This window comes from Harpia harpyja, chromosome 9 (assembly GCF_026419915.1).
Source record: "Harpia harpyja isolate bHarHar1 chromosome 9, bHarHar1 primary haplotype, whole genome shotgun sequence".
Lineage (NCBI taxonomy): Eukaryota > Metazoa > Chordata > Aves > Accipitriformes > Accipitridae > Harpia > Harpia harpyja.
The window spans coordinates 6589762-6606446 of NC_068948.1; the positions used below are offsets into that span (position 1 = coordinate 6589762).

The following is a 16685-nucleotide window of genomic DNA, read 5'->3' on the forward strand; positions in this document are numbered from 1 at the left end:
TTCAGCTACAGCAGGTCAGCCCAGTAACCCACACTAGCAATGCAAACCCTTGAATTTATTACGGAAGAGAGGAGGAAAAAAAAAAAGAACCTAAGCTTTTATCCTTGTAAGACCTAAAAATTTCGCCAACCTCAAAAGAGGTCTTCAGTCTTCAAAGCAAGCAGGATCCATCCCCCAGTAATCACTTAGGTCCAGCCTGTGGTACGTATTTCCAGTGGTGAGCAAGCAGGGGAGGTGTTTTCATCCTGATATGTGCAGATTTGGGGCCAAAACATCTTCTCAGTTGCATAATGGGGTATTAGGGTGGAGGCCCTCATTTCCATACTGTTCAGATCTTCTTTATACAGGGAAGTGAGATGTTCTAATACCCTTATCTTACCTTACATAACTCCAGATGTTAATCATCAAAAAAAAAGATCCAACCCTTTTTAATACTAGGGAATGAAATGATAAGGCTTGACTTAATTTTTCAATTTTCTCTTGATAAACCTTAACTTTGAGATGCCACAGGAGGTGGATTCGGTAGACTTTTCAGTAACCTTCAGATGTAATTACATCAGCCTGAGCATATATATTCATCTTTTCTCCTTATAAAACATTTTTGCATTAAGTTTAGTGTGGAAATTCTTAAAGAATTAATTGGAAGAAAGTATTTGGTGCTCTTTGTAGGGGGAAGAAGGTAATATTTTTAAGAAATAACAATCTGGAAGAATAATCAAAATACATTTATAGCATTTAGCAATAGTTTAATGAGTTTTCAGCGTTTCCGTTTCCAGTCAACGAGCTTCATCAGCCACCAATACTCCTAGAAACTGATTTGAAGTGGTTATTCACTTTGGTACTATTCCTCATTAAGTGTAGAGCAAATGCTTCTGAAACCAGTGTGGAGGGGGTTTTCAAAGTGAAACCATTTTTTTTAAAGTATGACTGCATATCTCCATAAAGTTGCTTATGGTTCCGCTTTCCACACCCTATAAATAATAATAGTGATTGAAAATAACAAAAGCTTCCCACTCAGACCAATTTACTGCAATTTTCCTTTCACCATCTTATTCAGTTTATTTAATCTCTGAATTGCCTCTGGATTTCAGACACATGTATGCAGATAATTAGCATAGATGCAGATATTACACAAGATGGTCAGGCTTATCAGATACAGGCATTTCTAATCTGTGGTCCTTTACAGTTCCCTTTTAGATTCCCACTTTCTAATAACAGTAGAAATTTTTCAGAGGACATACTCCTGGTCTCCCTTCTCCAACCGAAGTAAGAAAATCTCACAAGATGGGACTTAAGTGCAGAATGAGCACTTAAGGAAAGGCTCCAATCTGCATGCCACAGCTCTGCCCTCTCTTGTATACAACGGAAAGCCCGTCAGTGTTATTGTAAATCGTGATGGCTCAGTCCAGAAAAACTGTATTTTGCACCTCATCTGGTCTAAATATTGAGTTTATGAGTGAATGTTGCTTTGCATTATGTGTTATAGATGCTTTATGTTTATTTAAGAACTCAGTTTGCAGGAATGTTTTCCAGACATGCGGTTTACCGCAATAGACAGTTGTTGATATTCTGATCCCAAGAGCATTAGAATATGTTTAGAAATTGCGACACTTTTAAAACCAGATGTTCTACATAAGCTACACAAAAAAAGGGGGTGGGGGAACAAATAGAACTGTCATTTGGCGTGAAAACAGCCTGTGTTAAAGCAAAGGCAAACACATACCAAGTGAAATAAACGTGGTGAACTGCCCTCAACCCTTTCCTTCTTTTGTAAGTAACTATTTTAACAAAAGATGGAAAATCCCAGCTCCCAGATGGTGTGGGAAGGGAGAAGGAAGGCTTTCAGGTCCGGATTCGCATCTGAAGGAAGCTGCTGGATCTTGTTCCGGGGATGGTTCAAACCAGAATGACAGAGCTAGGCAACTTCAGGCAAGGAAAGAATGCAAATCTGGATTCAAAGCCCAGCACAGAAATTCATGTTCTGTGTGTTTCTAAAGGTAAATGATTGTCAATGATGAGGCAAACAACATTATGCCCTGCACGGTGAATTGCTGTGGAAAGGTTCCTCCCAACAGCCAGAGGATGGTGGCACGTGCTGCCCTGTCCTCCAGGGTGGTTTGACAGAGACATTTCTGCAAACAAGTGAGGGATCATCCTGCACTAGACGCAGTCTCAGAGATTGAAGTATCTCAAAATACCTCTGCTATGGGTGTCTGGTGTGAAAGCATGGCTGGGCAGCAGAACAGTCGGGACTCACAGCCATCTCCAGTTGATGATAAACTGTCTTTTTCCATTCAATCTGTTGCTGTTTTTTCTTCTGGCTTTGAATTCTTTCCCTTGTTTATTATAAAGGAGAAGGCAAAAGAGTTTCACAGACACCAACCTCAAACAAGTTGGCTTGTGTCACGTTACTCTTTGAATTATTTTTCCCCTCCTATCACAAGTTAACATGCATTGGGGTGATCAGTGATAACACTATAGGTCCCGACCTATAAAAATAAGACCAACTGGCAGCCAAAAGAAAAGGAAACCAAGGCACCTCTGCTTTCCTTTACAACAGCATCCCACAGTGATGGAAACGTTACCAGCAAGTCTGGAGTAATTTGCACAAAACATAGTGGTGTAAGTAACTAAAACAATGCATGCATTTGCCCAAAGGTTGAAAATGTTGTATTTGTAATATAAAAGTAATGTAATGGCTGACAAACAGCCTTGTTCAAAAGCAGTTAAAGGAATGCTGTGAAGAAAAGTGCTGTGCAAACACGGTTTCGCCAGCAGGTTTCCTGAGCATTGAGAATCAGAGCCGTTTGAACCCTCCTGTATCTCTTCCGAGCTGTAGCAAAGCTACTCTGTGCATTGGTGCTGCATTTTTGGAGTTTGCTCAACCGCATAGGAATAGGCTTATTTATAAGTCCGTGGTTTCATGGGAAGGCAATTTACTTACATTAGTAAAAGGACCGAACTGCCCTACCAGCTTAGTCACTCTGCCTTCATTGAACAGAAGACTCCTACTAACTTCAGTGGATGTTGGACCAGTTTGTTAGTCCAGCTTCAAAGAATTAACGCAGCAGTAGGATCTGCCCACTGACTCACTCTGCTCCTCACGAGTACCTGAAAAGCCAGCTCTGAAACTCTTACTAGGTCTGCCTCACCAAAGACAATTTATGGCGGAAGTTCATGTACATATTTATTTTGTTGCTAAAGAGTTTGCTGGCATACTTCAAAGTGTGGGCTATTACCTGTTCAGGTTTATTGCCTGCTCGAGTGAATTATTGCCTACCTGAACAGGCCTGCTGAGCAATAGTTCAAATTAAAACGTGTCATTTATCATGTTCACACCAATCCAAAATGACCGCAAAACCCAAGGTGTAGTTATTGCCAGGCTCTTACTGCAGAGCTATCGTAGCAAGCTCTCGACCAGCGGGGGATACTGGTTCCTCTCTTTGAAGGAAATCTGCTTCTTTCTTCATAATCAACAAATATGACCCTACCATTAACAGTAATATTGTTTCAAACGCTGATATTCACCACGGAAACCAACTTTTAAATATGGTGGAAGAATGTGACATGGATCCCATCCAAGATTAGTTTTTCTGCAAACTGCAATTTTAGACCCCAGGTTTTTCATGAAAATTTCTTCTAAAACCAAATCTTGCACTTCTCACCAATATTCAGAAAGTAGGTTGTCACACAGCCTGGAATGATGGTGCTATTTTTATTATCGTTATTATTATTGCTACTACTATTATTATTTTACCCCAATTTCAGAAAATACATGAAAGCAGGATCTCAGTACCAGCATGGGCTATGGACGCTCCATAGTGCCTACAGCTGTAGTAAACCAAGCCTGGACATCCAGGTTCTGCTCCATCCTCTTCTATCCCTGTTGCTTGCTGTGTCATCTTTTTGTATTCTTTGATATATCCCAGGGTTTGTGTCCCATTTTAACCTAAAACTTGTAGGGCTGCAGCTGCCTATGGTATGTATATGAAAGCAGTGAAGAGCAGCGATGTACATACAGTGTGCTGTTCCCTCACATCCCTCCCCAACCCTTCCTGGCTCATCTAGGGCTTTTGAGCTTTTTCTGGATAATGTAAAGCTTCTGAAGTAAGAGAGAAGTAAACTTTTTTGTCTATGTCTTTGCTGAAGTGTAGTAAATATATATTGTAAGGGTTTTTTTTTTCTTTTGTTGTTGTAGGACATGAAAGGAAAGGGAATAATCTAACAAGATCAAAATAGAAAACAAAAATCAGAAGTATCTGCTTTAATGAAAGAATTTTGTAATAGGTATGGGGTTTTGTCTGTGCAAACGTGTCGGTGTAAGTGCAGGGGGGAAAAAAACCTCAAAATGTGGCTTTAGGCTGATCAGAAAACTCCTCTGGGATTGAAGATGGACCAGGACTGCACCATGTGGTCAGGCTGGCCATAATTCATCTGCAGACCTGGTTCTGAGCATCCTGATTCCTGTCTCACTTCTCCGTGAACCATACCAGGTCTCTGCAACTAAACACTTCCCAAATTATGGAGTTTGCATCCTGATCTGAATTTTGCAACTCAAGCCTACCTGTGGTTATACAGTCAGACAGAAAAGCCAACAAGCCCAGAGCAACGCCTAGTCACTGACTTTGATCTAGAAATAGTTATTATCCAGCTATCTCCATTACAAAACATCCAGTTTGCTAAACCTGGGTTATCTACTGATTTGGCTTCGTTTGATAGACAAGAGCAGGTGTAGCATGGGAGAGCTTCACATCCCAAAACGATGCATCTTTCACAAAACTGATAAGTGATAAATCTTGCAAAACCTGCGAGTAGGAAATTACATTTCTGTCCACCTCCCAACTCCGTCTGTACAGTTAATCCTAAATAGCACCACTGGCAGCCTTTGCAGATGAGGTGGAAAAGTGAGTGAATGAATTCTTCACCCTACAGAGCTGAGACTCACCAGTGGGCAGCGAGAAGAAACATATACTTCTAATGATAAGTGCAGTGCGGTTCTGCGGAGGATTTCAGTTTCTCAAGCTATAAGCTTATGCAGATTTTTCATGAGGGTAAATGACTTCTTTTCAAACAATTTACTTGAATTTCTTTTTCTTGGAAGCATAGCGGGAAGTTACTTAAAAAGGAAGTCACTTTGAATTTTCTCTTTTTCACTCCGGATTAGAAGAAACTCTTCTTTCTCTGAAGAGTGAATTTGGGTCACAGTGCAGTAGCTTTCAGTCCTCACACTGAATTACTTGCTGAACATGTGGTAGTGTTTTGCGACATGGTCTGTGAACCGGGAAGTAAGCTGAGCTCACCCAACCCATTTCATTTATGGCTTTATACAAGTAAATAAGTATGTTTTCAGCCACTCAACACAAGAATGGCTTGCAAATTGCAACCGCCATTGCCTGGCAGGTTAAAGGTTAAGCTTTTCAACAGGTCAGACTACAGTGCTAATTCACCTCGGTAGTGAGTCCCAGGCAGCCTGTAATGCATATTTGTGGTGGTTGTGTTTGTATAGCATGCACATAAAATGAAAACCGTATGACAGAGGTTAGTCCTCTTAAATGGTTGTCACATTGGCTTGGGTAACTCTCATACAGTTATCCATATGCTAGCCAAGATTCTGGTGGTATTTTCGTATAAATTTTATTGACGTGGTGAACTAAATTGGGTAATTTCATAGCTATTATAATCAGTCAGTGGCCCAAGCAATGCACGGCTTTGTTTATCATGAAAATGTTGCTAACTGGTCTGGCCAGGTTCAGCTTCCAGTGATGGCCCTCTTCCAAATGTGGAAAACCCCTTTTTTCTGACATAGAGGGTTCAGACGGGCAATCCTTGTGCGCTCGATCCACAAAAGCCCCTGTCGCCAGTTGTACCTCCTGAATGTCACACAAATAAGAAGCTTGCGAGAGCTCCTTGAGTTCAGTTCACAGCTGCTAAAACTTGGACTAAGGCTTGGATTAAATGAAATGTCTAAATTAGGAGCCTACGTTAGGCACATCAGCTCCCTTATATATTCAAGTGGGAGAGATAGGCACTCCCAGAGATACCCCGGGGAAGTGCATTTGTCCTCTATGGGTGCCTGTCCGTCCATTGGCTCTAAAAGGAGCCCAAGATGACAAATACCCTAATGCAGGCATCTGAGTTGGGCACTTGTACTGCTACGGATCTGGACCTAGATAACTACACATCGTGGCAAAAAGTCACCTCAAATTGCTTCTTTGAAGGGCTTATATTCTTATATGACCTCACGTACTACTTGGTGGACAGCCGTTACACAGAAGCGTAATCCTGTGGATAGTACTGCCGATACTAGTTCAGCAAGCCAAAGATCTGTGTGTCTGAATGACCAAAAGAAGTCATTTACTGTCTTTTGTTGGCAGAGAAGTATTAAAATTTCCTCCTCTGCAAGGCAGGAAGAGCAGACACAGCCCTGGACTTCCTCTCCCAGATCCTTCCTGACCAAGATGCCCTTCTCCAAGGGAGGAGCCGTGACCTTCAAAGTCCATGCCTTGGCACATTAGGACGTACTCATGCGCGTAGCGCACATTTGTTGCTCTGTTGCAAAGCAGGTGAATTTAAAAACTTACCATATAGGCCAATTTTGAGAGATTTCTGCTGAAAGGTGAAATACATAGCAAATAAAAGAGAAACCCGTGAATGCACGTAGCAGGAGACAACTGAGATGTTTTGGGAAGCTCCCATTTCCAGCTCCCAGAGTTCCCCTACATCCCCGAGAAAAGAAGATGAGTGGTCCCCATCTTTGGTGAAATGCTTGATGGAGCTGGCAATATCACTCCGGTTTAACACTGACTATAAATGATGCTTACATTTCAACAGCATTTTTTAATAATATTTTTCATAAGTATAAGCTAAAGGAGTTACTTTCCACCAGGGTCATGGAGAGTTCACTAAATGCTGATAGACTGTATTCTGTATTAATGGTGCTAAGCTAACTGCCTCACAGAACTGCCAGAGCCCTTTATTTAAAGAAATAGCACTGTATTTCACAAGAAAATATTTTTAAAGCTTTCCCTACTGATAATTTGTCTAAAGAGAGACAGGTCTAATTATTTATACTGAATCTGGAAGGCCCAGTATTGGATGTGTTCAATAAGATATATGCTTTATTTGAATACACATTTAGAGCAGTGTGCAACACAGATCATTAAAGCATTTTGTTTTCTTTTTATTTAAGGGAATATCAGCAATTAGCTTCTTCAGCTAATTGTTGGATTTTATAAGTGACTCTTCAAAAACAGCTATGAGGATTAGGTTGAGCCTTTCTACCGAGCTCTGGGTAAGGGATTCCACATGGCAAGAGGAGAATCGCCACACGGGTCACAATTTCTTCTCTTCAGCGAGGGGAAAGGATCTGCAGCTCATCTGTATCAGTTCATCTGTAGCAGCAAGCTGGGTGACAGAGATGGGACTTATCCCTGGACATGGGACGTTTGTTCATCAGGCCAGGAACTGGGGGCTCATATCTGGCTGTAGGTAAGATTCTTACTCCCTCGCATGGGTAACGCAAGTCAAAAACTAGTTATTGCTGGTACTTGTGCAAATTCTGTAATGGTGGTGGTTTGAAAAGTGTGGCACTACTTAGAAACCAGTTCTTCGTGCAGTCACAAATGTGAAGTGACCTTAAAGCAAAATTACTAGGAAAGTGATGTATATTAAATAATGAAAGAATCACTAGGAATAACTTGTCCCCATCAAAGCAGTGCAACCCACCGAAACCCACATGATTGCACTGAGAATTAATTCCTTGACTCCTCGTTGGAGAGAATCTGTAAAGAACAATCTGCTCACACTTCTGCCCTACCATGTCCCGTTTCAAATCTATGCAGATGTAGCAGAGCTGTTTCATAGAAAAAGCCTGAAGACAATACAAAAGAGCTTCTGCTTTCTACAAGGCTTCTGCCTACCCATGATGGACCAATTTATGAAGCTGACAAAACTTACCGTTAAAAAGTGAAGACCATGAAAGTGTAACGTGTAATACCCAGCTAGACAAAATAACTTTTTTAGTTCTGACTATTTGGTTTAACAACTGTAGCAGGAGTGTACACAAATTTTCAGAAATACACTTGCTGTATATGCCTCTCCGTTAAGGGCTGGAAATGCGGCCCATACCCTGTGAGCACCAAGGTTACATCCAGAAACTGTGATATCTTGAGAACTGCAGGTTCAGCTTCTCAGGTGATAAACTGTCCATAAATGTAGTGATAGAAATTGGGGGTCATATTTAATGGGAAAACAATTCCTCAGACACTTACCTGCTAGCTTCCCAGTGTGTGAAAACTGGTTCCAGTGTATTGTTTTAGAGAAGCTGTGCTCTTGTGCAGCTGTGTCAGATGGCATCAAGTGACTCCAAACAAACTTGAGTTAAAGTACACAGGGAGAGAATTAATCAGTCAGGGACTTAAGCGTAAGCTTAATGTTAAGCGTGCAACATAATTTTGTTAAAGTGAATTTGGTGGTATTATTTGTATGTTTAAAGTTAAGCACTGAACTTATCTGTTGTACTATATCAGGGCCTTGCAAATTTAAGATGCTTAACGTGTTTATTCTGGACTCTTCCCCTTGTTGCGCATCAGAAACTGTTGCCCACAGCCAAGTGGGGTAACACAAGCGTACAGCAGCAGTGCAGCCCGGCTCTTCCTAAACCAGGGACAGAGGGCTGGTAAGGAGCTGAATATGGACAGGGAAAGTGCACACAGCAGGTCTTCAGCAGCTCTCAAGCAGGAGATCAGGTTTTCCAGAGCCCTCAAGCAAACATCACTAGTTTTGGCCTTAGCCCCAAGGGCAGCAGAGTTAGGCCACTGCTGAAGGCTTTTGAAAATTTTCGCTCATCAGGTTGGGAGTAGTAAGAGAAACATTGTGGAGACGGAAGAGCTGAGCTCTGGTCTTTGCTCACTCGTGGCTGTACTACATTCGTGCAAGTCCTCTCACCGCATCGCTAGTCTGGGGACAGCTATATTTTGCTCTCACGACTTGTTTCCTCCATGTGTGCAAAGGTGATGGACCCCAAGACCTAGAGACATGAAACCTCCATGTAAGAGTGGCACATGAGCTGGGCCACCCCCACCTGGCTCCATCTTGATGTGTATGGAAGGGAGGTCTGGGGAGATTTAGGCAATAAACCAATATTCCCACACACTAATGACCAAAAAAAAATGTTCCCGAGTGATGTACTCAGCACCTTCTATTCTCACTGAAGTAAATAGTTCCTTTGGGACTACTTTCATGTGTCTTTAGGGGATGTAACCAAATTATACCACATAAGAGCTGGTAATTTTAATGTTACGCTGTAAGGGAAAAACTATAAACATAACAGGAAAGACTGGATGTTTTCCATTCATATTTTTAGAAAGGTTGCTTCTCATCTGTACACATTAGTTTTTCAACATCTCTGGCAAGATTTAAATGAATTATTTAACTGGAATTGAAAAGCAAGTCTTACTTTTAAATTAAGGCAATAAAAGCTGTTGTTTTGTTGTTTTTTTTTTTAATTCTTAGAGTATTACCATAGAAGATAAAGATCAAAACCAGATCCAAGAGGCGATAAGGCTAACAAAACACCCAACCTCTAACCTCATGGGCAGGAGATAGATCATTTTAGACAAATGGCTGGCTATGATCAGAAGTATAGGCAGTAGAGTCTGATGAATCCATGAGGTTTTAATCGGAAGCGTTTCCACATTGCGACAGTCTTGTGTGATGAGGAGTACAGGGCAAGCGGAGCCGGGAGTGGTGCGGGGCCATGTGAACAAGCCACTGCTGCAAGAACCATGCCAAGTTTTGTGCAAAATGTGGGGGAAAGCTGAGAACGGGCCTTCTGTAGAAAGATTGGCTTGAAATTTCAGTTTCTTGTCCTCTGTCAGTGGGAAATCTGTAAAATATGGTGAGTCACAACCCAGCAGGAGATTTTTGGTTCGGAAACCAAAACTGTCCCGGGAGAAGCACTTGGACAGTCGGGTGAGCTCTGTTCATGCGGTCGGGGTTTGGCCAGTTTGAAGCCGGGGATGTTTTTACAAGCTAAACTGACCCCTTTGAGGGCAGCAAACACGTTCTGCTTTGTGTGAGAGGTGGTAGCACCCACTCCTTGCTCCACAGAGCTGAAAATTCCTGTGTCCTTGGGTGAGGCACGGGTGGGATCTACTTGCTGGAAAAGTCAGTCATCTGAATTGTAGAGTAGGAGAGTTTCTATGCCCACACCCACCCCCGCAAAACTCTCTCCAGTATTTCCGTGCTTCCCCTTTTGCCATTAAGATGAGATTTTCTCCTGCAACTGAACAGTAAATGTTTCATAAACAGTTCCTCCGTCTGCAAGTGGACCTTGAAAATTGATTATTTTTTGTTTGTTTCTTTTAGTCTCCAAATGTTTCTGCCATTATAAGGCAGGCAGTTATTTTGCTAGGAAGGAATGTGAAGAATTAGAAAACTTGAAAGCGATTAGGACTCTGTCTTTTAAGACAGAGCCGTTCACAAAGCCTGGCATTCAGCCTGCTCAGAGCGAGCATCATGAGACACCCTGAAGCCTTGAAATCCCTCAGTTTTAAACCCCGTGGGGTGGCTTTTGCATTATCAGGGAAGAGATGATATTGCAGAGACCATTTTCTTCATATTTTAAAGGTCTCTGAGTTAATATTTATTCTAAGTAGATGTTTATTTTTGGATACTTTAATTGTTTCTAGGAAGGCCACAAAGAGTTCAATGTTATGGAGAAATGGTTACTTTGTATTTATGGTTAAAGAAAAAAGAAGAAGAAAAAAGAAAGTGCCAAACAATCCTGCCCCAGTTCTTTATTTAAGGAGACAATGTACTTTCCACCCATGCACAGGCAGTGCTTTACAGGCTGTATAATAAAACACTGTTCCAGATATTGTCTAAACAGAAACAGATTTAACCCCGCTGTTGTGACTTGCATTGCTGGGTAATGAAAGTTTTCAATCTGGTTTTACTTTGTTTTATGCTCGCTGAAGAACTGCACATCCACAAAACCTTGCCTTTTGCACAGAGACCTGTTGTTCCAATGCCATCTGTTTGTACGTAAAAGGTGAACATCCCCAAAACCGAACAAAAAACTCTAGGATTTGGCCTTTTCTGATAGGTAACGAATCATAATTCAGCCCTCAATGTGATATTTCCTGCAAAGACCGCAGGTTGTAGAACAGAACTCAGTGGTTTCAAATGAGACTCGAAGGTGCTCATGACAATGAGGTGGTGGTGCCTGTTGCTTCATTTCGTGACGAGAGCTCTGAAACCCAAGAATTTCTAACCCTAAAACTTTTTGAGGGTGAGTCAATTCATTTACCTATGCAGTCATCCACTAATGGCATACTGAAAACTGCTGAAAAGACTCTTTAATTTAAGCTGGCTTTGAAAATTACCCATTGCTGTGTTACCTAAAGCAACCTCCGAGTGTTTCTCCATAGGGGAAAAGACCTGTGATAAGAGATAGTCCCTGAAGATCTGGGAACAAAAGATGGGCTGCAGCGTATGCATATCAGGAAACGGTCCATTACTCATTAATTGCTCCATTTCCGTACACCAACGGAGGTCACCCTGTCACTGAGGACCAGAGAGATTATAACAATAATATAAATACTGCTTTATTTACAATTTTACAAGAAAACAACTTTCCATGGTTATTATATAGAGACTGTTTTTTTAACATTTCCACAAATAAAACACTCTCAGAGGACAGTAGGAAGTTTGTAATTTGAAGCATTTTGCAGTGGGCCTAAAGGCGTATTTCCATATATCGTGGAGCCGTGTCCAGCTGTTGGGGCATGAACTAAGGACTGGGAGGAACCAGATTCTCCTCTTTGCTCCCCTACAGATTTCCAGTATGACCTTGAACAAGTACACACCTGTGCGTACAGGCAGTGAAACTCTATTAGATTCCCTTTCGTATTCCGTGATGCTCCCTTTCATGCTCTGAGTATTTTATATCCAGAAACCCACCCTTGTTCAGGTTCCCTTAGCTCCGGTGCCAGCTACCTACCAGCTGTGGCCTATGCAATGACCTGCCCCAACGCGCTCCAGTCCCCAAACTGGTGCTGGGGGAGGATGGAGGGAGGGTACCAGTGCTAGGCTGCTGGCAGCGTGTGCCCTGCCTGGCTGGGGCTGCCTGGGGCTTGCCGGGACTGGGGTCACTGTGGTTTTCCCATCTGCAGATCAGAGGTAACAGGATTCACCTACTGCATGAGAAACTGTGTGTGGGTAAATACAAGTGACACTAAGGGCAGGCGTTATTATCATAATGTGTATCTTAGAAGTGCTTGAGGTAGTCACTGTAGCAACATCCCCTAAAATTTGTGTCCACTTGAACTGCTCTGTCTCTGTAATTGCAGAGCAAGAATGGGCAGGTATGACTCTGATTCTTATCATCTAGGATTAAAACACAGCAATCACCCCAGCCCACCTCTTAGTATTCATTTTACTTATTAAAGCTTCCCAACAAGTCTCTGCAGTGATGTTATCTGCTAAATTGTGTGAGGTTTCTGATCATTAAGTGGATTGGTCTTCAAAGAGCTAAATGAAAATGAGCAATAAATATCAGTGTTACTTAGGTCATATAGTGCAAAATGACAAGGAGACCGAAAGACCTTCTGGCAACTGTAGAACAAACAAATATGAAGTAGATTCACTGAAGCTTCTTGTGGGTTTTTATAAAGTTTCTCAATACTTTTAATTATTTTTAAAAGCAAGTTGAAGTGGAGAAGCAGACTTGGTCTTAAGGAGCAGGAACTCCTGAAAACCCTGGCTTTTTTGTTCCATTGCTGTGACGTGAAGTTATGTACTTTTACTCCTGCACTTTCCTCTCTGCAGAAGGGACATCGTAATATTTATGTATGCACTGGAGAAGGTATCATTATTATGGCAATTTCCACAGCGCTTTGCACATAGACAGATGCATTTAAGAAGGTGAGCCTCCCGCTGGTGGGTGTAAACATGAGCTTGAAGTTTTGCACCTGCAATTGTATTTCCTGTATAAATCTGAGCACTTGTACCAGTAGCAACCTGACAGCAGAAGTAAATGAGGCAGCAGTGGTTGCAATAACTTCTGCTTGTATCTGTGTTTTCATTCACTTGGAAAAATAACCAGCCACAACAGTTGGTGGGGCAGATTGTATCCTCAACCAAATACTATGAAAATCTTCCACTGCAAGTAATATTAAACAGTTGCGTGATTTCTTAGATAGTATTTTAAGCACTTGTTTTTACTCAGTGAAAAAAGTAATGAAAAAAAAATCAAAATGCTGCAACTTCTTATGCCTTGATTACTCTTTTTAGTCCCTTTCCATAGTGTAAAATTATGACAGCAGCCACTGTGAAAGGGAACTTGCTCCTTGTATGAGCAGCCTGACCCTGTGAATACTGCTCTGGTGAAGCCACGTAGTCCTCCTTTATAACATGGCAAGGGAGCAGCTTTTGTAGCAAGAGCTCCGCGAGCCTGCGACGTCCCTGCACGCTCCAGCAAAGCAGGGACAAACTCCTCACCCCGCAACAAACCCACTCAACCTGTTCTCAAAGGCCAGAGTTTTGCTCTAGCCAGGAGAAAGATTTTCCTTGTCCCTTGATCAGCTTTTCACCTTCTGGAGAAGCAATGTTTGTGAGGGGTACGATAGCAAATTTCTTTGGTAATAAAAGTACCCAAACTTGACTGTACTCCTTGCTTTGGCTCTTTTGAGGTCTTAGCTGTTGGCATCTCTTTTGTGGCGACTGAAGCACTCTTGGGTTAGAAGTGGGACCAAAAAAAAAAGAGGAGATTCAAATATTTTAATATATATATATATAATTCTAATATATATATTCTAATATGTATATTCTAATATATATTCAAATATATTCTATTTGAATGCAAATAGAGTTGGAAGACGGAGGCAGACAGAGAGAAATGGAAGGAAGAGTCAACTTTTTAAACAGGAAAGAAAGAAGGCTAGAACCTAAAACCCATAAGCCTGAAGGTAACAGTCATTTCCTATTTCTGTGAAGACTGTTGGGGTTTCTCTAAAGAAAGTGGGGGGTGGGGAGAGGACAGTTCCTGGTATTTTCCTCAGCTTAGAAAGCAGAGAAGAGTTATCGGGCTTCCTGCGTGACTAAAAGGAAGTGTTACGGAAAGTGTGAACTCTACTGTAGTACCATCACGTGCTATAAGGCCAGGTCTAAGGTACCATGATGACGGCGGTCAAGCAGACAAGAAATCTTTACCCGTATTTGACCCCACAGTGCTGTTCCCTGTGTATAAGGGAGAAATTCTAGTTGGATGCTTAAATGATTCAGGGAAGGGTTAGAAGTGCCTTGACTCCATTCCTCCTGCCGCCGCTCAGTACTACCTGGGTCCTTTACACCTAAGGAGCGTGCAGTCCTCTGCGGCGGGACACCCTCCAAACACATCTGGACAATGCGCTGCGTCTGCCATGTGGTGACTTAGACCAAATACACCTGAAAGCTTTCCTCACCTTGGTGAAATGTTTATTCACAGAAGGTGCCAGCAACAAAAGAGTCAATAGGAGATTGCTGGAGAACACCCATTAATTGGTTTCAGGAGATCTTCAAACTGGATTCAGAAACAAATCAAAGCAGTGTAAGGTAACTGTAAAATTTATAGTGCAAAATTAAATTATGCACTACTTTTTAAACATAATATTTTAAACTTCTGTGGAAGCACCATAAGGGTTTTAAATTATAACCGTGATCAAGCGTGATGTGAAATACTGTGGCTCCCATTCTGCAGATAGGTAAATCAGGCACAACGCAGAGCAATGAAGGCTTGAACGTGTTTCCTAGGTACGGGCATAAGGACGCACATCACCTGGGTTCTCATGCAGTTGATGTCTGTCTCCTGTCCCCCTTTCCCTGGTGCATGTAGAGATTATCCATCTGCACAGCAAAAGGCCAACTACAGAAGTTTTGGTTGCTCTTATAGGATCAGATCTCTCGTGGCTTGGGCAAGGACACAGAACCGAGTAGCAGCGTTAGGATGAATGCCGATGGGTTCTGCTCCCATTTCCCAGTTAATAGTTATTCAGCTGAGGAAGACAGTTCTGTGCAGGGAAAAATTCATTATATAAATATGTACTGAGGTGAAGCAACCCAGACTGAAGATTAGAAGGAAGAAAATTCTGGTTTCAGGTCTCGGCTCCTGAAGTATGAGATTCTAAAGCTGAAATGGTTTGACTTGTGCTGGAGCCTGATGCGCAGGGACCACGTTTTTGAAGATGTCATTTTGCATTTGTTGCATCAGTTAACATTTACATAGCCTTCTATGAAATCTGGGCCATAAATGTTGATTTTAAACAAAGACATTTCCATAGGATCTTTATTGTCTGTGTAGTGGTAAAGTGCTATGAATAATTTTTCCCAGGTGCTTAAACAGGTGGTGTCTTCAAGGGAAGCAGGGCCTCTTTCATGTTCCCTATAATTTGTGCTGTCTTAAGCCTTCATTGTCAATGTCTTGGGTGAACGTTTATGGCTGTTTGAAATGTGCCTTCCCCACAAAGATGCTGGATACCCAGCTCCACGATTGGAATATAAGTGTTACAGTTATTTATTTACAGGGAAGGAAATAACACAGTGGCTCTATTTGCTACTCCTAAATTTATTTTCTCTTCTTTTGTGCAGTGTAAAAATGTTAGTCATCTCCAATGGCCCTTGGAAATAAGCTTTCCAAATATATTCTCATACTCTATATAGATGCACTGATGACACTCCAGCAGTTCAGCAAGAGGAAATCTGAAATAGTGGCACTAAATGACAAGGAAAAAAAATCACTGGGGAGAAAACTCTCCATAAAAATCTGAGGATGATTATGGAGCATTGGGAAATGTTGCCAGTGCTGGACTGCATACTCATTGAGCCCTCATTTCTCAGACGTCATTGATTAAAGGTGGATGGAAAAGTGCCACACAAAAGAGCAGACTCACGAGCTTCAGCTTCTGTTTCCATCTGCTTTTGGGCTGCAAGTTCAAACCTGTGTGACAAAATCGGGATTTTTAATCTTGTACTTGGGCCCCAAGCACAAATGGCTGGACTGAGAAAGGGCTGGATTGCCACCATTAACACACGATGCGCGTGAAGCTGTGCCACCTTCGTTAGGAACTTACGTTCAGAAATGGGAAGCAAACTGTGGCAACCAGGTTTGAAAATGGGGATTGATATGACTGCAAGCTTCCATTGCCTCATTCAGTTTTTTAAAAAGCCATAATACTTGCTTTCCTAAGAAACATGTGTCATGGACTTGGATTTATCAGCATTTTTAAAAGCAATGGATGGGTATGCTTGCTGAGATCCATCAATTCTGAGGACATGTATAAGCTGTATAAACATTTCCATGTGGTTTTGGGTCTCCCTCAGTGACGTCCTATGTCCGTCCTGTCCACGCTCATTTATTCTGACACACAGAGAATCCTCCCTGACTGATGACACTGCAAAAGTGAGCGATTGACCTTTCCCTGCTGTATATGTGCAGAGCTTACCCATCTGCACAGACAAAGGGAGGGGGGAACTGCACATAGGTTTTAGGGGGGTGCATGAAGGAGTTAGTGCTGTGACAATTCAGGACGCTGGTTGTTCAGCCAAAGAGCTCAAAGAAATAAGAAGCAGAAACATGGTAGTATATGAAAATATCACCTCTGCTTCTCCAGCCACATGTAAATCATCCCTACGATAATACTATATAT

General features: G+C 41.9%; 1 long non-coding RNA gene across 1 annotated transcript in view; it reads left to right on the plus strand.

Moving 5' to 3' along the window:
* The window catches only part of LOC128145999 (uncharacterized), a 394153-nt gene extending 380198 nt beyond the window's left edge, over positions 1 to 13955 (plus strand). Inside the window, exons 9-10 of the long non-coding RNA XR_008236652.1 lie at positions 7190 to 7488; positions 13872 to 13955. This is a non-coding gene — a long non-coding RNA (uncharacterized LOC128145999). The remainder of the gene's footprint in view (positions 1 to 7189; positions 7489 to 13871) is intronic.
* The last annotated feature ends 2730 nt before the right edge of the window (positions 13956 to 16685 follow it).